The sequence below is a fragment of the Maniola jurtina genome, chromosome 5 (assembly GCF_905333055.1).
Source record: "Maniola jurtina chromosome 5, ilManJurt1.1, whole genome shotgun sequence".
Lineage (NCBI taxonomy): Eukaryota > Metazoa > Arthropoda > Insecta > Lepidoptera > Nymphalidae > Maniola > Maniola jurtina.
In genome coordinates, this window is record NC_060033.1 from 8,244,771 (window position 1) to 8,269,730 (window position 24,960).

At 35.4% G+C, this 24,960-nt stretch overlaps 1 protein-coding gene across 2 annotated transcripts in view; it reads left to right on the forward strand.

Moving 5' to 3' along the window:
- LOC123865628 (inactive dipeptidyl peptidase 10) overlaps window positions 1–24,960 on the forward strand; it is a 268,820-nt gene that overhangs the window by 35,064 nt on the left and 208,796 nt on the right. The window lies entirely within an intron of this gene.

Sequence of the window (24,960 nt, forward strand, 5' to 3'; positions counted from 1 at the left end):
AGAAAGTTGATCCAAATCCGAATATTGAATTATAACTTCAATTAAATAATTTTTCAAGGGGCTCCCATACATGGAAAAGGATAATAGAATGAAAATTGTGCCTTTATGTAATGCCCACAAAACGTCTGCAAAATTCGTGACTATACGTCGAATAACTTACACAATATATTATTTTGTAACATTTGAGTACCTGGATTATGTTTATGTGGTTATATCCTACGGTTATGCTGAGCTGTTTTCGTGAGAGTAAGAAATCCTATAAAGCTCCCGCTCCGTATCAACTGTGTCTTTGATGCAAAATAGCAGTCTTTTTGGTTACCTACATAAATCTAAGTAAATACCTAACTTCTTTTACCTTAAATTTTTTAAACCCCGACCCAAAAAGAGGGGTGTTATAAGTTTGACGTGTGTATCTGTGTATCTGTCTGTGGCATCGTAGCGCCTAAACGAATGAACCGATTTTAATTTAGTTTTTTTTGTTTGAGAAGTGGCTTGATCGAGAGTGTTCTTAGCTATAATCCAAGAAAATCGATTCGGTTCGAAAGTTATCAGCTCTTTTCTAGTTACTGTAACCGTCACTTGTCGGGGGTGTTATAAATTTTTAATTTACACTTGTCTTGTATCTCGTGCACATTTAAAACCCCTAATATGACGGCTAGAAGTTTCTGTCAATAAACAGATATTTACCTATGTACGTAAATATTTATGCCAAACAAAACATTGTATTATTTTATTTGACTCGCGAATCATACGAAGAATGTGCAAAGGAAGCCATACTTCATGTACCCATTCAGATTCATGTCAGTTCTGAATAAAAAAATGTAATAAATACGTGATGGATGAAGCGAGCGGAAAACTTCTGGGCGTGAAAAAATTGACGACCATTTTTCTGTTAGCATTCTACTGCTATTTTTCAATATGCAACTGGATTGAGTAGCTTGTCTGCTTTGTGTTGAAAATAAAGTATATAAATCCTATTTGGAATTGGGTTCAAAAGCTTTTTTAAAGAATTTTATTCGTACTATTTACCGGGGAACCAAGAGAAAAAACTTAGTAGTTTTAAAATTTATTCGGAAGTCAACGTCATCACGATCAACCCATTGCCAGTTCAATACTGAGCACAAGGCTCCTCTCAGAATGAGCAGGGTTTAGCTATACCTACAAAGTCTACCTGGTGGTAGCTGTTGCCAATGATAAGTATGTATCTCTAAAGAAATATAAGTACCTACTTTCACTTTTGACTTTCAATAACGAATAGGTACTTTCAAAATGATACCATTGCATTTGAATGCACAGTTTAGGTAAGTATATTTATTAAATTTTCTACTTGTTAACGTAAAATACTTTATAGTAGTTTTAGCCCGCGACTTCATCCGCAGTAGGGACATAAATAAAATGTATAGCCTATGTTAGGTACTTCTAGATAAATTAGTTTTTTTAGAAGAATCAATCTGTTCAGGAATTTCAGAGTTGCTTGGTTTTAGATTACGAACAAACAAATTTTTGCTCTCTGTAATAAACATATTAATAAAGATAATCCGGTTTTATTTTATGCCTAGTTGTATCTGTTTGCAGCGCTTTTTATGGGTTAAAGTCGCTGATGCAAAGGCATAAAATAAAAATAAAAGGTTTTACGAGCGCCAGTTCAAATTATCTGGAAGCACAGTAAAACCTAATGGCTTGGGGCAACACTAAACTAAACGTAATTAACTTGTTACATTGTGCGTGGGTACCTAGTTTTGGATTTCGGTACCTGACTACTAAATCTACCTAATAACTATCTACCTTCAACCTACTCTTGTCAGAGTTCTACTCGTGTTCACCTAGGCTTAGCAGTATCTAAATCAGACCATACCTATTCGTTTGATTGCTACAAATCTTTTGTACCTACATATTAATTCAGTGGTTGTACTTGATTATTCGTTTACATTTCGGGTTCGATTCCCGGCAGGGGAAATTTGGAATTTTATAATTTCTAAATTTTCTCTGGTCTGCTCTGGTGGAAGGCAAAGCCGTGCCGTCAAACGATTTAGCCTTCAGATACGATGCACGATGCCGTGTAGAAACCAAAGGGTACCGCTTTGGGTTTAATAAAAACTGCCATACCCCTTCCAGGTTTTCCCGCTTCCAACTTAGACTACATAATCACTTACCACCAGGTGAGGTTGCAGTCAAAGCCTAACATGTATGTGAAATAAATAAAATAAAATAGGTACTATAAGTATATTTTAGTAGCTATTAGTTTATACTAAGTATTACAAATTTACAATACTAGACTATTGCGCAGGCAGGGTGGTGTAAGTTTTCATAAATCTAAAAATTAAATACCATATCATTATCTACACAGAAGAAACAAAACCAAAATGTATGTTTGAGACCCCTCCGCCAACTGAGAAAAGAGCTGATAAATAATCCTCAAAAAATGAACCAATTTTCATCAAATACAGCTAAGACCCATCTCGATTATACATCGAATAAAAAACGCATTCAAATCAGTTTATCCATTTAAGCGCTACGATGCAACAAATAGGCACACAGACGGACAAAACAGATAAACACAAACTACCACGTCGGGGGTTAAAAATAACGTCCTATAGATCGTCGATAAGTGCTAACTTGTCAGCAAAACAAACATCTATAAAAGTTTTCTTATAATTTTTTTTTGGTTTCGTTATAGGCGCGGCGCGGCATAGGCGAATGAAAAGCAACACTTATCTCACAAGTTGAAAGCTTCCAGTGTGGTGCAGTTAGGTCGTTAAGAGTTAAGACTGGCTTTGCAAAGTATCAAGAGTCTCTTCAGTGGTGTAACCTAGGACATTGCACCAGATTAGGGCTGTCACTTTATGAAAATAGGTTAAAAAGGCCGGGCATTTGTAAAGCGAAGCCTGTCTTTGTGTAACGTTTTTAGAAAAATGACATGACAATTGCGATGCGACGCGCGATGTTCGAATTGAAGGGAAATCGTCTGCTCTGAGAACTACTTTGCTGTAACGTTACTCACTTGAACGTTCAAAAAGACTGTAATGTGTTTCTGAAGCGAATAATTTACTGCGTTTTGAATAACGTAAAAAGTTAGGGTTCGCGAACATAGCGGATTCAAAACTTTGTGGAGCCACCTTTTGTCAAACAAGTAAAGTATATGAGCACATTTTTTAAAGCAAATAGTCTGGCAACATAAGTTTTAATTTTTTTAAGCCATACAACTATTATTGTGATTTACTTAGCCTAATTTATTATTATGTGTGCGCGCTTTTGACAGAACCGCGATCTGACACATTGCGAATGAACTTACGATGCGATTCGATTGCGACTCGATTTAGATGTGAATCTAGAAATATAGCGATCCGGTACGGGTGCGGCTGCGGTCGAAAATCAGATAGGTACTAAGGTACATTGTCGAATGCAACCTTGAGCATTTAAAACTTTTTGTTTGGTTATTTCGGTTTCAGGAATGCCGTTTTTCAAATCAAATATTTATTCCCGAGAAAATGAGTTTAAAAATTTTTTTTTTTTTTTTTTAAATATAAGAATATTAGCCATGATAATCATGACTAATATTTCCCTTTCCCCTCCAATTAAGCGTAAAGCTTGTGCCAGGAGTGGGTACGACAATAGTGCAATGGGTGGGGTTTGAACCGCCAACCTTTCGGAATTCAGTTCGCTCCTCAACCGTTGAGCTATCGAGGCTCAGATAAACTAAAAAAATCAACTAAAATCAGATAGGTACTAAGGTACATTGTCGAATGCAACCTTGAGCATTTAAAACTTTTTGTTTGGTTATTTCGGTTTCAGGAATGCCGTTTTTCAAATCAAATATTTATTCCCGAGAAAATGAGTTTAAAAAATAATTAAAAAGTTTAAAGAAATTGGCGTCATGCGAATTGTTTTTTTAAACCAATAGGTACGTTAAAATACAGAAACCACACCATAATATAATACCATGTGTTAGCACCAGAATATTAAAAACAAAAAGTTTCATTTTCAGTATTCACATTTATAACTTTTATTAATCTACTGCATAAACCGTACGAGTTAAACATTGTTGTGTGGAACTGTACAAATGAATACACAAGTAAAACAAATTGAACATGTTTTTAATTTTATCTCGCATCACTGTGTAGTTAATATGTTGTTTTTTGAACGTCCTTGTGTTTTTATTGTGAAGATTTATGACTTCGTAAGCGGTGATAAGTGAGTGGCTAAGCTCTCTGCCTCCTATTTGGAGGGTTTGGAGTTTGATCTGGGGCATGGACATCTAGCGCGTTGTGAGCAATTAGAATATACAACTTGCTTTAGCGGTGAAGGGAAACATCGTGAAGAAACCTGCATACCGGAGAATTCTTCATAATGTTCTCAAGGGTGTACGAGGTCTGCCAATTCGCACTTGCCCAGCGTGGTGAACTATGGCATAAATCTATCTCATTCTGGGAGGAGAACACTGAACAGTGCTCCGTAGCGAGCTGGCGATGAGTTGAGATAATGATTATGATAATGAAGAGACTTTTTGTAGACATTACCTACTTGTTTCTTTGCTAAAAAAAAATTGCTGATGACCTAAAATTGACAACCCTAGAAAAATTCTTGACGAATGACTTCTCGGAAGATTATTTGCAGCTTTTTCTTTTTCACTGCTATCATTAGGGAAAAAGCATTTTAAAATATTTTTCTTTCATTTTACCAAAAATTTTAGTGCTCGCAGTCCTTATACCTTATTAACTTTATATTATACCCGCGGCTTCGACCGCTAGGATTAATATTTTTTAAATTCCTGCAGGAATTTTACGGAATGTCCGTCTCCTGGATGCAAGCTATGTCTGCGGCATCTTTCGTTAAGATTAATTTAGTGGTTGAATGATGAAATGGCAATAGAACCAATAGGGAAGGAATGAAAATGTATGCATAATGCTTTTACGTTAACGTTAATACGTTAATAAGGTTAACACTAATAAATAGCATAAAATTTCAGAATTTAAAGATGTTATGGCTTCATGATATTCTTCTAGGAGTATCTACTGTACTGCACACTATGACACAAAAAATAATTACGAAACAAATTAACAACTAAGTAAATGATGCACGTGACATACCTATATAGTTACCGTTGATTTCAGTTTTTTGATGATTCTGTAGGAACTCTATGCTTTTCTGGAAAAAGTAATTACAACCCCAAGATTCCAAGCAATCTTTATATTATTTCTTTAAAAACGGTAAAGATAGACTGAGACACATTTGCAATTATATTAGTATGGATTAGGAATCCTACCACATCCCACTAAATTTCAACATCGGATTAATCAACTGCAAATTCTTGAAAAGCTGGCAACGCATTGGCGGTTTCTCTGGTGCTGCAAATGTTCATTGACGGCGGTAATCAATTACAACAGGTGACCTACCTACCTGCTCGTGCTTGCTATTGTTTATTGCAAAAAAAAAACATTTAAAGTATCTAACCTGGTTATACGATAATTGAACAGATTATATTTGGGATGTGACTTGGCCAGGCCGATTGTGTAGAGAACAGCGTAAAGATGTGGTTTTGAAAATTGAAACTTATTGCAAAGGATTATGGTTTAACTTACTTTAACGTTCTGCAATAAAGATTTGTATTCGTAACTGTACAGAAAGCGACTGATTGTAGAACGCGCGTCGAGGGATGCATTATCTTAGAGCATTACGTAGCATTCATTCTCTTACATTTGTCTGTTTTATTTTTGTACGATTTTGCTGTAAACATTCTTTACACTCTTTTTATTTAAATTTTATTATATAATTTATGCAATCTTTCCCTGAAAAGTGGAGTGCCCATATCTGGAAGGTAGCATCGATTAGATGTCAAAAAGCCGAAGATAAACGCATCCAACGTTCGTCCTCTATCATAAAACCAAGTAGGTAGGTAGGTCAAGATTTGAGATAAGAAAAACATAGCACTATCCAATTTTATTTGCAGTTAAAGCCACAAAATTGCCGAAAAGAATGGATTGAATTTGGAATGGTTGATCTAGTGGTTAGCATGTTCAACTGTGTGATAGTGACGTCCTAGGTTTGACTACCGGGTTAGACCAAAAACAGGTGTTGGGTAGGTAGGTTATATTAATAAACTAGCTTATGCGTGCAACTTCGTCCGCGTCGACGACACCAAATCCCTATTTTACATAATAGCTATCTACATGCCAAATTTCAGCTTGATCCGTCCAGTGGTTTGAGCTATGCGCTGATAAATCAGTCTGTTAGCTTTTCCTTTTATAAGTTTAGATTCTCAGTACGTTGAAGAAAGCTTACATAGGTATCTCTCTTCTCCCAGAGAGATTGAGAAAGCTTAGATAATTTGATTCGTTGCATATATTATAAGTAGAAATATGGGTATTGGGTATATTTATATCAGGTTAACATTTTCAAATTACACAAAATTTGAGGGCTATTTAATTGTTGGTCCGTTAAAGTTTTTATTGCTTGAATGCTAAACGTTTCAGATAGCTAAGTGAATAAATTACAAGTGGAGAGAGATTTATTGAACCAATCGTCGGACACACGGTCGGGGAAGCTTTTATTTGGAGCTTTACGCGTTTTTTTGTAAACCTTTTTCAATTTCTCTTGTAATAACTCTAGTAGTGTAAATTTGTAGTCTTAAATTTAATCGCAGAATTTGTTTATATATTTGGCATAACTTTAAATAAAATATTTTCGTTCATCTCTGTAAAAGCTTGTAATTCCTCTTAGTAGAATTAGAAAACTTTATTTGAGGAAGTTGCTCATGCAAGCAAATGGAGGCAATTTTTTCTTTAATCTTTTTCAAATATTGTCGATTTGGGAAGCTATCATAGTCGCTGTTTGTAGGCCGATTTTGACCCAAGACTCCTTCAAAACGCCTAAGAGGCGTCCCCACTTGTCGTTAGTCGAGCCCGAATTTTATCGGATGTTCCAGTGTCAGAACATTTTATATGAAACTATTCACACTTGTCTGAAACCGATGTTGTTCTGACATCAAAAAACATCCATTTGAAATCTGGTCCCGACAATCGACAAGTGGGAACGGGCTGTAAGAGTGTATTTGAAAAACGGCTTTACATCAGTCTGTAATACCTAGGCTACGTACTTCAGTAATAGTGTGTAGGTGTCAGTCAATTCACAAAGAGAAAAAATACAATGAATATTGTACATTTTTTCTTGCAAAAGAATAGGTTCCCTTTGCCAATAGCGACGAACTTTAGTAAGTATATATCGTGAGAATCGAGATCTTAGTTTAGGGCGAAACACTAAGCGGCTATAGTAAAAAAGTATCTTCATATGTACTTGTTTAGTGTGAAGTTTACGATTTGCACTTTATAGAGTTACTAACTTTCTAGTAAATGCGACAAAAATATAAACTTTTACTACTTGTCGTAGCTCTACGTCATAAAAGAAAACTGCTGCCTTTACTTCATAGCTCTAACTTTAGTTCAGTTGTTTGCGCACACAAGCACAGTCGGTGCGATACTCACAAGTGCGAAAGCCACAAGAAAGCCTTCTCACACTGATTCTGCTGATGAGTGAAACAGGACACGTCTCTTAGATTAGCGCAAGAGACAACAAACAAAACAAAACAAAACAAGCCAAACAAACAAACAAAAGACCATACTTAACATTATAGATGCAAAAGTACGTCTACGTCTCTTTATCTACCTTTTCAAAAAAATGCAGTATTATGGTACATAATATACCGAAATTTCATATTCCTGTTTTAATTTTAAAGTTAGACCCCGTCACAGAGGTGGTCTAAAACTGACCACTTTGATGAATAAAATATAAGTACCTACTCTTTTCAATGAGCTTTAGACAATGATACCCCACATGCTAAGGGAATAAAAAATCCTTTGTCATGCATGAGAGCCCCTCCGAAAAATATATCCAATTGAGTTTCTAATTCTATATTCGGTTTCGGGCCAACGTTTAGCAAATAAAAAATATTAGACAGACAGACAGGAAAGTGTATAGTGGGTATGGAACCAAATCTAACCAATCCATTGCTCCCTTGCCGCGTTTCTGAAGAACAAACCAACAAAAAATGTGTAATTGATACTAACTATTATAGTATGTATATGGGTAGTGAATAGTGATACAATCTCAAAATGTTCTCAAGAGAATGAAAAGATTTGATCTTAGAATAAATAACTATGCCCGTCCCTACCTCAGCACTCCAATACAATAGGCACTTTGAAATTATTCGCAGGAGTAAAGTACCTAAGTACCTCTAGTTGTTATTCTGAAATGATCTCAGAAAAACTTGTGAGTTTTTTCTTGTAAAATAATAATGATTTTTTACATGTCTTAAATTTATTAAGGTTTAAATATTATGATATTCTCGAAACTTTAATTTGAAATAAGTACAACCTTTTGCCCGCGCTTTCCTTCGGTTGGATGAAGGTTATTACCTCATAGCAACCCTTAGGAAGATCTCTCACGCAGAAGTTGCAGGCATCATCTAGTCTAAATAAAAAAAAAATACATAAATGCAAAAGTGTCTATCTCTCTACTTAGTAGCTATCACAGCCCATTCGTTTTTAATAGATTTTGATGTTTGGTGCAGAGATAGCTGACTTCCTGGGGAAGGACATAGGCTACTTTTGGTCCCGGAAAATCAAAAAGTTCTTTCAGGATTTTTCGGGAACACGTGGACCAAGTTACAAGCTTGTACTTGATATACACATAGCATCCTGGACACGGTTATAGACTATTTTTATCCCGGAAAATTAAATAGTTCCCGCGAGCTTATTAAAAATTAAGTACTTTTAAAAATTAATAAATTAAGTACTTTTAAAAATATTTTTACTAATCGCGGGTGATGTTACAGGGATCACCTTGTACTTTTAGGTACATAGCTTTCATGTTATACAACAACTAACAGGCAAAAGTTTTACAACAGGATATCAATTAATTATTGTAGAGAATATTCGGTAGACATAGGCCATGCCTATCCCTTGGGGGTTAGATTAATTACGAACAACTTGATATACATTAAAATTCATGGGAGTTGAGAGGATGTCGTTCGCGTTGAAGCGGGAATTTAAATCAATTATTATTTAACCAAACTTATAAACAAATTATGAACAGTTCATTTATTTATGGTTATGAGGGTAACTTTAGACGCAATGATTATTTATAGTATCCTTTGGCACGTACCTAGACGTATAAAGTTTGGTTAATAATTTTTGGATATTAGCATTATGAATTATAATTTATTTAGCAGCACTAGACGTTTTTAGGCAACTGCTAAAAAATATTATGCACCTTTTTCACTTCAAAATTATTTCTAACACTGTATGAGCAAGAAAAATTCAGTTGGAACTTTTAATTACAAAGACAAAATTATTTTGTGTACTTTTTGTTTATCTTTTAAATTAAAAAGATCTTTGTCTGGTTTCTGGGCATGTAGGTAGCTTTTACTAATTATGCCATTAGTATACCTACTTGTGTCCGTACACACGAATACGCAATACCCGTTGGCCTGTGAAAAAGACAAGGGTGGGTTCGTTTAGGGTTTATATGCTTAATTTTGTATGAAAATTTTGTCTTTTTAAAGAAAACTAAATATACCTAATTTGCAAGTAGTAGAGCTTTAAAACATATCTAAAAATCTGTTCTAAGATGATAATAAAAAACCGCAACGACCCGGTAGTTTTTAGTAACATACTCGTATATTACCTAAGAAATAAAAGCACAAGAAAATGGTGACAAAAACGCACAAACACACACACAAAATAATATATAAGTTTTAAACACATACCTATAGTAATGCATACCTAAGTAACGCAACGCAAACCTACCGTCTTCATTCCTTCGTGAGTAAAAATAAAGATCATAACAAATCATAATAAAGCAAAGTGAAGCTAAATAAAATAGTTTTAAATAATACAAAAAATTCCATGTTCCTTCGTTTTAGACTTTATATAATTTTTCATCAAATCTGTCACCGTAAAACGGATAACACCCAAATTTTGATCCCAGAGCAAGATTACTCGTTCCACATGAGCGCGGTCAAAGTGACTGCTTGAGAAATACACTCTTGGCCGGGTAATTCGCTGTGAAGCGTATGCCCCAATTTATAAGGAAATAACTTTTATCACTACTATATCATAAAATACTACTTTATTATATATTATTATTACTATAGGATATTTAAAGCGGCTGGCGGGAAGTGGCTGGATGAGGAAGGCTGAGGACCGGGTGTGGTGGCGCTCTTTAGGGAAGGCCTATGTCCAACAGTGGATATCCACAGGCTGATGATGATGATGATGATATTATAAAATAATATGATAGTGTTTTTGTTTTATTGAAGGACAGACAAACACATTTTCGCATCTATAATGAGTAGTGATAGTAATATTATGAAAATTTGGGCATAGGTAGGTCCACTATTGTTCTGATTTTAGTAACATTTGAAATTAAAGGACGTAATAATTGAACTGCAATCTTACTGCAATATTTTTTGTTTAGAAAATATTAACTACTAGCCGATGCCCGCGACATCGCCCGCGTGGATTTAGGTTTTCGAAATCCCGTGGGAACTCTTTGATTTTCCGGGATAAAAAGTAGCCTATGTGCTAATCCAGGATATTATCTATCTCCATTCCAAACAGCCAAATGCGTCCAGTAGTTCTTGCGTGAAGGAGTAACAAACATACACACACACACACACACATACAAACTTTCTCCTTATAATATTAGTGTAAAGAAAGATGCGTAGGTAAGACGCTCGGCATTAAAAACTTTGTTTATTAAATTAAATAATATTTTTGATTAAAAGTTAAAAATTTGTAACTTTTACCATCAGTCCAATTTGAAGCAGTTATCAGCGTCTAAATGAGGTCTGCAAATGACACATTAGGGACAGTTCTGTCGGTTCCAGACATGTCCAATGCCAAGGATATCTCTGTTATATTATGTTTCCATGGTTTCCACGGAGTCTATGAAGTTATAAGAAGTATAACCTATTGTTTATCATCCCAACAGAATTTGAAAAACTTTGCGACTCATAAGCAATTTTAAAAGTGAATTTGAATAAAAAAGTCTTCCTATTTCGATTTCCACGCTAAATTATTCTAGCTCGAATTTTTTTAGCTTCGCTATCTAATATTAGCATAAATATGTAAATATTAGCTAATTCCCACGTCTTCGTTCGCGTGGATTAAAATTTTTAAAGATCTTTTTAGGATTGATCAAAATTCCTTCTTAGTTCAAAGCTCCTTCTCAGCTATAGAGAGAAGCTTCTTGAAAATTTCAAGTTCCCCGTTAGCTTTGGCTACATTGATCTTTCAGTCAGTTAGTTTATCCTTTTATATACTAATAATACTTAGATTTATTTTATAACTAAGATTTGGTTATAGAATACAGGTATATTCCGAGTTCCAACCTATACAAAAGCTTCGAGTAAACAGACTACGATCTGAAGCAGCATAAGTACGAACGCAAATACGTTGTGCGGGATTTTGTGCGTTATTTCAGTTGTCAACGGCAGAAGTAATGATAGAATTGATATCTTCCAAAATTCTTAATTCTGTAGTATTTCTTTAAATAAAAATTTGTACTAAAATTTTGTTAAGAAGGATAAAATTTAAAGAAGGGATGGTTCACGAATCCCCAATCACCCATCGGAAACCAATTCAAGAGTCAATTTCTTTTGATTAGAAAAATCCGCTTTGAACTCCTCTTTGGATCACTATAGGGAGGTTTGATTCGGCTTCGATTCTGGGCACGCATCTTTCACTTTTGGAACTATGTGCGTTGTATGCAATTAACTTACTTTACGATGAAGGAAAACATAGCGGGGAAACCTGCAAGAGTTTTCTATTAATGTTCTCAAAGGTAAGTCTGTCAATCTGTATTTGGCCGGCATGGTAGACTATGGCCAAACCTTTGTCATTCTGAGAGAATATCCGTGGGAACTCTTTGATTTTCCGGTATAAAAAGTTGCCTATGTTTTTGATTTTCAAAAATAATATGATAAAAAAACCTATGCCCTGTACCGATATGCATCATATTTTCAACTCTGTATCAAGTCTGTATCATATTTTATCAAAATCGGTTAAACTGTTAGGCCGTGAAAGGCTAGCAGACAGACAGACACACTTTCGCATCACACTAATATTATAAAGGCGAAAGTTTGTATGTGTGTGTGTGTGTGTGTGTGTGTGTGTGTGTGTATGTTTGTTACTCCTTCACGCAAAAACTACTGAACGGATTTGGCTGAAATTTAGAATGGAGATAGATAATATCCTGGATTAGCACATAGGCTACTTTTTATCCCGGAAAATCAAAGAGTTCCCACGGGATTTCAAAAAACCTAAATCCACGCGGGCGAAGTCGCGGGCATCGGCTAGTTTATAATATTAGTATGGGTATTGTATATAGAATAAGTAAATGTAGGTGTTCGAAGTTATTAAGAAATAAAACATAATAATTTTAGTGATATCTGGGCTTACGGACAGAAGCATGGAATAGCTTTTATTTCAAACGGCGCTTTTACGACAGCTTTTATTCCAAATTCCATGTGGGCGAAAGCTTAAGCCCCACCTAGCAAGGTAATAAATTAGTGTGCTGGAGTAATAAGTTCAGAGGCCGTGAATTTATCGTGTGGGTGATCATATTAGGGATAAATTGCTCGTGGTTGGCATTTCAGGGCGGGGTCATCCTAATCGTGTTACCACGGCCACTGCTTATTTGCCGTGGAAATGTTTGAATACCGTACATGGTAATATTTATGCTACTATTAGCTCTATAAATAGATAATATGCAAAGCTTTTAGTTGCAGCTTATAGTGAATCCATAATAAATGCATTAGGTGCTATGATTATGGCAGCCATAAGAACAGTATTCTATTAATAAACGAGTAACATCAATCATCAATGATATAATGCGTAGTATAGTTCAGAATTTCTTTATATATAACATAAATTTATATATTTTAGTATGAATTCTCTATTGTTTGAGTTCTGGATAGGATGAAGGGTTCCGTATATGATATAATATTTTTATTTCGAAAAGTACTTATAGTTTTTATGCAAGTTGATGACGGACTGCGCCATTTATATGTGATTTAGTAAATAATAATTAATTTTTTCCGTGAACACATTTAAATTAATTTTTTGTGATGTAACTACTCTTTGTAATTTTGTTAACAATTAAGTTGTTTAAATAAATAAATTCATGGTTTTCGGATTATTTCATTTACTTGTGCTACAAGACCTATCTATCTGTCAAATTTCATGATTCTAGGTCAACGGGGAGTACCCTATAATTTTTCTTGACAGACACGACAGATAGTACGCACGATAGACGGACAGACAGACAGGCAGACAGACAATAAAGTTATCCTCTAGGGCTCCCTTTTTCCTTTTGAGGTACGGTTAAAAACATTTTTATTCAATTCAATGAACTCAGGGAGGCAATGGTACTGCGGTTAAACTCTACCCTGAAATACGTTTCTGATTGGGGTGATGCCAATTTGGTAGAGTTTAACGCTACCAAGACGCAGGCGTGTCTACTCACAGCTAAACGGAGTCCTTTTACCTTGACTCCCACTTTCCGGAATGTATCTATTAATATCACCGATCATATTGATCTCCTAGGTCTCGACGTGTCTGCTAACATCAACTTCGGAAGATCCATCGAAGCCAAAGCCAAGACCGCCGCAAAAAAACTAGGCATTCTTAACAAGGTCAAACAGTACTTCACGCCGCGCCAACTGATAACTTTGTATCAAGCACAAGTCAGGTCGTGCATGGAGTACTGCAGTCACCTCTATGATGGCTCCGCTAAATATCAACTAGCAGCTCTGGATGCCGTTGATCGTCGAGCTAGGAGACTTGTAGGCGAAGACTCTCCTTTGTTGGCGAAACTTCATAGTCTCGATCACCGCCGTAAGGTCGCTGGCTTATCGGTGTTTTATAGGATATATTTCGGAGAGTGTGCACAGGAACTTTTCGATCTTGTCCCCCCTTCACCATTTTACCACCGAACCGCAAGACGTCGGGCGAGTTTCCATCCTTATGTCGTCGACATTCCATCTACACGCACGAAACGTTTTGCGTCTTCATTCCTCATACGCATGGCTAAGGTTTGGAATACTCTTCCCCGATCTGTGTTTCCTACCAATTACAATCCGGGTATCTTTAAAACAAGAGTGAATAGGCACCTTCTAGGTAAACGCGTCACATCTTAGACCACATCATCACTTTCCATCAGGTGTGATTGTGGTCAAGCGCTTGCCTATCGTGAAAAAAAAAAAAAAAAAAAAAAAAAAAAAATCTTTTGAATTATTTTAATTAAGTTCACAAAACGTTGGGGCATACGTACTCGTACATAAATCAAAACAAGCATTGAATCCTGTTCTAGAAACCACTCACAAAGCGGTGTTATAGAGAGCAGAAAATCGTATGTCAAAATCTCGGAACACGTATTTGTTGTGTGTTGCGGTGCATATGTCAGATGTAGAGATCAGCGTCTGGGAAGATAAACGAGATCTTGAGCATACGTCTTATCGAATATTCTACTTTTCATGTTGAAGTCAAAAATCAGACATCTGCTATAAATGACCGAGCTAAAAATAAGCGAGGAATATAATACTACCTACTGTAGAATTTCAGTGAAATAATTAGAACTAGATGCCTGCAACTTCGCTCGCGTGAGCTTTTGAGCCATAACTATGAAAACCCGTAGGAATCGTAGGGGCAATTAAAAGGATTGCGATTATTATCAGAATGTGGTAGGTAAATACTTATAACTTTACTCATCCTTTATGTTCCTTCATTCCATCCTTTTATCTGTTTATGTTTCTGTCCTTTATATATTTTCCTCGGATATTTCAGCTGCGTTCTTGACTTATGACAACGTACAAAGTATAGGGTGAAGCTTCGAAATAGCAGTGAATTCAATTCATGTAAGTGGATGTAGCAGATAACGTGAGGAGTTGGTAAACAGTTCCGCGCCACAGTATTTGTGTTTACTGTTCAAATGTGGTCGACGAGACCTGCGCGATGTGAACAGAATCTTACAAGTATAATTAAAATTTTTGTATAATCCTCTTTTGTATAATATTATACAAAATACTGACTTATATATATTATACAAAAAGAAGAGATTATAGAGATTATGTATTATAGAAAAAGAATATGAATATTTTATACAAAAAGACTGACTGACTGATCTATAAACGCACAACTCTGAAACTCGCGTAGGCCACACGGACGAAGTTGCGGGCATAAGCTAGTAGTTTATGAATAGTTGCATAGTAGGGGTAGCATAGTGGTAGTAAACACGAGCGTGAGTTTAAATAGGCATTTCAAAAGTTTACCGCTGAAAAGGTGGGTTAAATCTAAAAGTTTCGTCTCTGAAATAATGCAAATTGTTCCAAATATTTTTTAAGACTACTTGCAGTATCGCCATAATCATGTAATCGATTCATCGCCGGCCCACTACTGAGCACAGGTTTCCTCTCAGAATGAGAAGGGTTTAGGTCATGGTCCACCACGCTGACCAAGTGCGGATTGGCAGACTGCACACTCCTTTGAGAACATTATGGAGAACTCTTAGACATTTTCTATTAGCTCTTAAAAGTAGAGATGCATGCCCGTGATTAAATCTCCGACCTCCCGAAGGAGGCAGACGTTTTAACTACTAGGCTCTACAACACATGCATTTAGGTATAATATGACTTTATCGCTTACTGAAATAAAGCCTGTCGTGAATTTTTGTTTACACGCATTTATCACCGAACGAGGCGAAAGTGCTGTTTGTATTTCCTTCCAAAAGGTTTTCTTTCGCGTGGAATTCTTTCTTTTTGTACGGATTATAACATTTCGTTAGATAAGGCAGATTCTCTAAGTACATAACCCTAATTAATTTATTGTATTATTATTTGGTGAAAGGCTATTTAATATCCACCAAGATTGGTCTAACATTATGTGTATTCACAACAAAAACATCGCGATCTCATTTTAGGCAATTAAAATTTCTCGTTTTAATGGAGAAGGAAAACATTGCGAGAAAACCTGCATGCTTGAGAGTTCCCTAAAGGTGTGTGAAGTCTGCCAATCCGCGCTGGGGTTTCGTAGCAGACTATGGCCTAAACCCTTCCCATTCTGAGAGCAGCCCGTGCTCAGTAGTGGGCCGGCGATGGCTTGATCACGATGATCCCATTGAGGCGAAAACTCATTTGCAGCGGTTAACGATTTCGGGTGAATTTATCGTAATCCCATCACTCTTTGACCGCACACTGGTCGCTTATAGAGCGCTGTAGTTAGAGCGGTTTAGGTACCATCGCATCGGGTAGACATCAAAACATGTAGGTATGTTTCATAAGCCATCCTATGAAATACCTTTACCCTTTACCTGTGTAACTTTGTTTGTTTTTTCTAATCAATAATCTCTGAGACTACTGAACCGATTTTAATAATTCTTTACGATTAAAAAGCTTATTTATCCAGAAGTCACAACTTTTATTATATATCATGTATGTATGCACATATATATGAAATTTCAGCCAAGCGAAGCCGGTCGGATCAGCTAGTTATGTATACAGTGTGTACAGTAATTATGTAGGTACTTAATGATTATTTTATCCAAATTTTATAATATCGAATCGTCGTCGTGTCGCTGTCGTATATTGCACAAGGCCTCCGTACTTGTCGAGTTATGTGCGATTTGCCTCACAAAAGGACTGTCTGATCTTTGAACAATCATAATTTACAGTCTTCTTGCATGAAAGGGGCAGGAAAGACCGCCGGCGAAAGAAAAGTGCCTCAACTTTTATGTTAGCCTATTTTTTTGATAAAAGGGTAGATATTATTTATTACGGTCTAGTATAAGTTATCTAAGTGTCTATGAATCTAAATCGGTACCTAAGTAGAAAATTTTTTGTTATTCTTATTTCCTTTCACTGCCATATAATATACTTATTATTTTAGGTACTGGTAACTGGTATAATAAACATATCACTTAAATATCTTTGATTTTTTCACAATAAAAAGTTAATGATAAAGCTTTGTCCGATTAAAATTTTCAAAATATATTAATTAGTTTACGCTGAATTTATCCAGTTACAGTTTTACTATGAGTACTAGTACGGAATTCTAAGTCAATTCAAATTCTGATATTGTGTCACTAAATAAAATGTAGGTATAGTACCTAGGTATGTACCTATCTAGGGTCTTGTAATGAATTATATAAAGTTTAACATCAAAGCAAAGCTGCAACCGTGGGAACTTACTTTGAAGCCTCATGTTCTCAATCTTCGTCTTCGCTAATAACATAATTACTTTGAAAGCTTTCCTTGTAAGTCACTTTTAATATCGTGACTGGTCGAATTCAAACTTTTTAAGCTTATACAAAAACTAATTTAACATACTTTATGTTAAAAGTTGCGGCGCGCGGTTGAAAGTTCAAATAAAATTTGCTCAAATATTATGAAGTATAAAAATTAAAAAGTAGACGAGAACATTCGGGGAGAGTTGAGAGAATTTCGCTTTATGATGATTATTTTGTAAGTACCAATCTAGTTACTGCTTTGCTGCTCCTCTTTGGTTCATTTAAACCTGACCTCAATTTTCTCACTAGTTCCAAATAATGCTATGTCCAATTGCTACAAAAAATTGTCACAAGAAATTGTAGAATATTATTTAATTTGAAAGCTTTTGAAATAATGCTTTAATCCCATCTGTATATGAGGTAACTATTACCTGCATCTTTATGAGGTTTTAAAAATCTCGTGAGAATTCTTCTTTCTTCTCTTTCTTCATGTCTGTAACCGGGATGCAAGCTATCTCTGTACCAAATTCCATTAAAGTCGGTTAAACAGATGGACTATTAAGATTTTCCGAAATAAAAATTAGCCTAGCGATGCAGGCCATCTTTGTACCAAACTTCATCCAAATCATTTTAACGGATAAGAGGTAAAAAGCTGGCCAACAAACAGACAAATATACTTCCGCATATATAGATAAAAAATGGAAGTAAGGATTTGTCCTCTTTACATCAATATACAGCAAAACGCCGCCAGATAGACAGAAAGTCGATTCGGTATAATGAGGGTCATGGTATTTACGTGAGTCTAAAAATAGACTAATAGAACATAGCTCAAATCTCGCAAGTTCGAATGATGAAAGAAACTTCATAGCTGCAAGAAGTTAAGCCATTAAACTGCACTTTCCTAGCTCTTTAGCTTTTAGATGTGAACGAGCGTTAAATGCTTTGTCTTTAGCAGATACCTACAGCAGTTGCTGTGAATGAAAATATGAATCAAAATCCATACAAATGGATACAAAAGTGTGGCTAACTGGCTTTCTGTTTTTTACGGTCCATGCATTTAACTGATTTTGACTAAAATTGGTAAAGCGATAGCTGACATCCCGGGGTACTTTTTCCGGGAAATAAAAAGTTTTCACGGAGTTTAAAAAGAAAAACCTGAATTCATCATTTTGGTACAGAAATAGCATGTATCCCGGAAAATCAGAGTTCCCACGGAATTCAAAAAAAACTTACGTTGACGAAGACATTATCTAGTAAGTAATTAAATCTAATTTAAAAAAAATTAAAATTAAATTAAAAATTATATTCGCAACCGAAATCTAACAGCGCATAAGATAGTAGATAGTAATCACCGTCTGTTGTTAATCCGCAATAACAGAAATCTCAAATTAAGTTTAAATATCTAGAATTTAGCATTGCATTCAGCAAAGTATTAGGTAAGCTCACTCGAAAGTTTTAAGCTCAAAACTAGAGTTGTTAGTTGTGTGGTTTCTATGCATTGCACTAACACAAATGGGAATAGCATCACAATTCAAATATTTGCAATACAATATTCGTGTATAAAATCTTGTAATTTTGACTACACAGTCGCAAAGAAGGAAGATAGTCGCCGGTTATTAGTCTAAAGCTCACGTAATTTTGACCCTTCAAAACCATATAAAATTTTAAGGTTTCGTAACCGAAGGCTGCTAATGGGACTCTATTACTAAGCCCCTACAGTCCGTTCAACTGTCTGTCTATCCGTCTGTTTGTTTGTCTGTCGGTCTGGCTATTTTTCAGTTACTGCCCGTAAAAGATCCAAATAAATTAAAAATGTAAAATATATAATCATTGTAGAAATCGATGGACGGAACCCTTCGTGTACGAGCCCGACTCGCACTTGACCGGCTTACATTGAATTAGCTTTGAAATTATGTGAATGAAATTATAATATTATGAGCTACCTTATAACTTTGATGATGGCAATTTTACAAGTCTATAGGTATTCCTGAAAGATATAATAATTATAAAGCAGATATTAAACTTTATACTGCTATCTCGCCGGAAATTGTTATACGTTTACGACTTTTATATAAACGTCTGTACGGTAAATTCAATAAGGCTCTTTAGATTTTACGATACGACATCGGTACGATCACATTTTATTCTAAAATATCCTGTTATTTATTTATCTATTCTTTTTACATGTTTTGTTAAGGTGAAAGTAAATCGCTTTAATAGAAATATCTTCCGGCTTAAAAATAAATTATTAAGACATAATTATGTAGTTCTTCCAAAATTCGTAAAATCCTCGTCCATTGATAGTTTCAAGTTTGCTAACCCTTTCAAATTATCGATTTACTGTGAATTTGTGAAAATTTACACGCACGCCTTTATTGTCGTGCAGGAATTACGTCGTGCGATCTGTTTGTTGTGGAACTGCTGCATTGTCAGTAGGTACAGTAGTAACGAGCTATGGCTCAAAATGTGTTACTACCAAGGTGACAGGTCACAGATAAATCGTCTCATATCGAGGTCCTCTTACAAAAGGGGTTCCCCAACTACCCGTGACCGGTTTAATCCGGTTCGGAGCGGACTGGGGTCGGTAAATCACGTTTAAAATTTTAAAACACGACGCGACGCTTGGTTTATTTTACAGCTCAGTTCGCTAGAATTTTTATTAGAATCCATTTTCACACTAGCTATAATTCGTTTTTCTTCATAATAACGACAATAAGTTTTAACGATTATGATATATTTTTTACTAAGAGTACTAAATCATAGTATGATTGTTATTTAGTGTAGGTATTAATATAATCAGTTAATCTGTAGATATATTAGTATACAGATTAACTAATACCTCGACGTATTTTTAGTAGGAAGATGTTTGTCTATTCGTCAGTCTGTCTAGAAACACATTATCATAAAGTGTCTATGAAACTTATCAAAAGTCAAAACTTACCAAAAACAATAAATTCTCATGATTATATTCTGTTATGACAATATAATCTTAACCCAAAACATCGTAGGGATCTTATTTGCGTACATTAATATTCGAAAAGCAAAGTTTGAATTAAGCAAAACATAATTTAAGTTGTAACTTTGTTTACAGAGTGGTGATTGCTTCTAGAGTAGGTTATGAAAAATTCGTTTTATGGCTGGAGTCCGAGATATTAAGAAGCACTCAGCTTTAACTTCTTTTAGGGTTACGTACCTCAAAAGGAAAAAGTAATACTTATAGAATCACTTTGCTGTACTTCTGTCGGTCAAGAATTAAGACGGTTTTTCTCAGGAACGCGTGAATCAAGTTAAAATTAATATAGAATACGGTTTATGGTCCCCTAAAGTTGTAAGAAAATCAAGCTTCTATTTCATCGCAATCAAAAGATACATCCATTTATGAAGCAAATGACGTTCATAAATCCATCGTAAATACAAAATTATTGTAATTTTCCGTTGATCTAGAATCAGGCAAGAGGCAAGGTCTCACAGCATAAATTGTTAACAGCAAAGGAAAAATTGTTAATTTATATACTTATATCACATATTTCTTTTTTTGCGATTACATACTTTACATTTTGTAGTTGGAGATAATTTAACCAACAAAGTAATAAGATATACATATCCTTCCAAGGTAGATACAGAACCCTCGGCAAGCGAGTCCGACGCGGAATTATTAGGGTTTTTAGTATTGGGTACCTATATGATTTTTATCGAGTCCTCAACAAGATGATCTTGATTTTTTTTATTTTTTTATGCGAACAGGTAACTTTTTCAAAGCAGGTATTTACAGAACTCATTGAAAATTGCAAACTTTAGTCCTTGGATCAAGATTGAAACAAGATTGGATTGGATTAGGTAGGTACATATTGAGTTGCATAATGTCTCAAGAGAAATTCTAAGATATGTGTCCGATCCCTACTCGAGCAATGTCTGATCATATCTCATCCTATCTCTAATTCAAAAAGAAGGCTGGTATTTTAACTTTCGAACTTTCGACCCAACCACGAGAGTGATATGAGCATGTTATACCTAGGTCAATGTGCATAGTATGTATCTACCTATGTTTGTCGGCTATTCTGTTCCCGTATAGTTTCCAAACTACTCATTGTACCTATTCTGATAAGTAAACGAAGCTTTGATTGGCTAGATATTATGATATTATGACATTTAAACAAAGATATATCTATTGAATTTAGTATCAAATGAAAGGTCTCATAGTGTAGATTCCGTTTTTCTTAGTTTAGGTAAATACTTAGATGGTAAGTTTTGTTAATGTATGCCTGAAATAAGGATTTAAAATGTAATAGTTAAAGTTACAGATTCCTCAAAACAATTGATTAGCGGCCAGTATTTCATCACTATTTATCATCCTAATAGGTGGTGCTTGCATCTGACGCGGACGGTGCAATATTTCATACTAAATTCCAAAAACAAGTCGACAATATTACGAATTTCGGACAAAAAGGATTTACAAAAATGACCCTTTCTGTTACTTTGAAATCGGTAGGTAGGTACCTATTAGTTCTACTGGTAAAAAGACAAGACAATTAATGAAGTGTTGATTAATTATATCACACTTTCATCTCAGACTGCATCATTACTTACTACCAGGTGAGATTGCAGTCAAGGGCTAACTTGTATCTGAATAAATACAAGTGTAAATTAAAAATTTATAACACCCCCGACAAGTGAAGGTTACAATAACTAGAAAATAACTGATAACTTTCAAACTGCTGAACCGATTTTCTTGGATTATAGCTAAGAACAATCTCGATCAAGCCACCTTTCAAACAAGAAAAACTAAATTAAAATCGGTTCATTAGTTTAGGAGCTACGATGTTACACAGACAGATACACAGATACACACGTCAAACTTATAACACCCCTCTATTTGGGTCGGGGGTTAAAAAGAATTCGAAAATAGATACAGCAATTAAGTAACTGAAAAAAGTCAAACAAAACACGTAGTACCCGAGCGCATTTTGCATAAAAATAAATGTTTCACATGACCATAAAAATGCTTGGTACCTACTGAAATTTTCAGGCTACATTTTCTTGTTTTTGCCTAGAACTGACTTTGCGTTTGAAAATTCTTGTTCTACAATTCAATATCTACAAGAAATGGACGTACAAATGCAAATTCACCCAAGTAGACTGCGAGACCTCGCTTCGCTCAGTAAAAATAAAAGGAAAACTAGACTAATAACGAAATAATGATATTATATAACAAGTGTAAATTAAAAATTTATAACACCCCCGACGATCCAAAGTATTTGAGTTTTCCAAAACATCATTTTCAAATAAATAATTATGTATTTAGGCAACGTCCATCTTGACAGCTTGACATTTGTCTATTGACATAATATTAAGAACCTAACGGTTATCTAACCTCCTTTCTACAAGAAAACTAGAAAAGAGCTGATAACTCTTAAACGGCTGAACCAATTTTTTTAAATTATAGCTAAGAACACTCTCGATCAAGCCACCTTTCAAACAAAAAAAACTAAATTAAAATCGGTTCATTCGTTTAGGCGCTACGATGCCACAGACAGATACACAGATACACAGATACACAGATACACAGATACACAGATACACAGACACACAGATACACAGATACACACGTCAAACTTATAACACCCCTCTTTTTGGGTCGGGGGTTAAAAAGTCAAACAAAACACGTAGTACCCGAGCGCATTTTGCATAAAAATAAATGTTTCACATGACCATAAAAATGCTTGGTACCTACTGAAATTTTCAGGCTACATTTTCTTGTTTTTGCCTAGAACTGACTTTGCGTTTGAAAATTCTTGTTCTACAATTCAATATCTACAAGAAATGGACGTACAAATGCAAATTCACCCAAGTAGACTGCGAGACCTCGCTTCGCTCAGTAAAAATAAAAGGAAAACTAGACTAATAACGAAATAATGATATTATATAACAAGTGTAAATTAAAAATTTATAACACCCCCGACGATCCAAAGTATTTGAGTTTTCCAAAACATCATTTTCAAATAAATAATTATGTATTTAGGCAACGTCCATCTTGACAGCTTGACATTTGTCTATTGACATAATATTAAGAACCTAACGGTTATCTAACCTCCTTTCTACAAGAAAACTAGAAAAGAGCTGATAACTCTTAAACGGCTGAACCAATTTTTTTAAATTATAGCTAAGAACACTCTCGATCAAGCCACCTTTCAAACAAAAAAAACTAAATTAAAATCGGTTCATTCGTTTAGGCGCTACGATGCCACAGACAGATACACAGATACACAGATACACAGATACACAGATACACAGATACACAGACACACAGATACACAGATACACACGTCAAACTTATAACACCCCTCTTTTTGGGTCGGGGGTTAAAAAAAGACCTGTGTCTGGTCGCTGTGGACGTCAACAGGCACTCAATATGATGATGATAGTCATCATTTATCGCTGTAGTTGATATTTCTGCTTGGAGTTTTACAAGGAGTTTTTTACAAGGGCTAACACAGAGAGAGTGATCAACTCCGCTCGCGTGTCTAGAAGCAGTTATTCTACGGATAATGAAATGTCAGCCTTATCATTTTATTAAAATCATTAGTGAATATGCCTTCTGTTTAATTGTGTAGTGTGCCACCCGATCTTTGCTGACCCTTAGTATTTAGACATCAAAACTTTACTACAAGGTAAGCTACTTGTTTTCATCACTCCTAAAATGTCTTTTTCTTTCTTGTTCTTAATCGTAATACTGCAAGTTTATAATAAAAATGAAGATGCTAAAACTGACATGACTGTTTGACAGCCCACGAACTTTTATTCATACCTGCTCAGTTCTTTTTTTATTTGTCATTTCTTCAGAAAGCGCTAAAGCATAAAGCTTAAGTTGAAAAAAAATCCCTATGAAACCTATGAAAAAGGACCCCTGATGGGTTCGAAACTAGTCGGGCTTACATCGAGTAAATAGGTAGAGCCGTACATTCTAGAAATAAATACAAAAAATGGAAATCACTCATGATAATTTAAACTGAGTTTAAACATTAAAAAAAACCAACCAACATAGGAGGAGTTGAGTAAATAACATGTACCCATGTACAATAAGCCCTATTTAACTAACGAGCACTCTGCAGTTAATAGCAGCGTTCCCCGCACCGTTAAGTGTTGCGATCTATCTCTCTGAGTGTACCCCTATATGTTTGTACCCCCATTTAGAACGTTCGTAGGGACGTTTGTGGGTAGCATTTACTTCAGGTAATTTAAATTACACCAACAAGAACATTTAGCTGACTTTAAATACCTACGTTAAACTACAACGATCTTCAAGGGTTTGCCTTTCTACAGGGTGTAACCAGGACGCTAGCAAAGACTAAATTCAGCCGCGCGCATTCAGCCGCGACGCGCGTACGTCACTGTCGCGCGGCGCGGCTGGAGAGAATATCGTGCGGGGCGCTGACGCGACGCGCAGTTCCGCTGCAGTTCAGTTCGAGTGCGTGGGCACCTTAAGGCTTTGTTATTATAGTACCTTAACACAATCCAATGCAAATAACCATTTGCTTTATTTTGTAGTTATAGTGATTTATTATTTTTCAAACCCGCATTGTATAGCGTGCAAAACTCAGGTCATCGCCCCACCTACGACGCAGCATGGACTTCGAATGACCTATTTACAGAACGTTCGTCGACCTCTATCGTCAGTATTGTAAA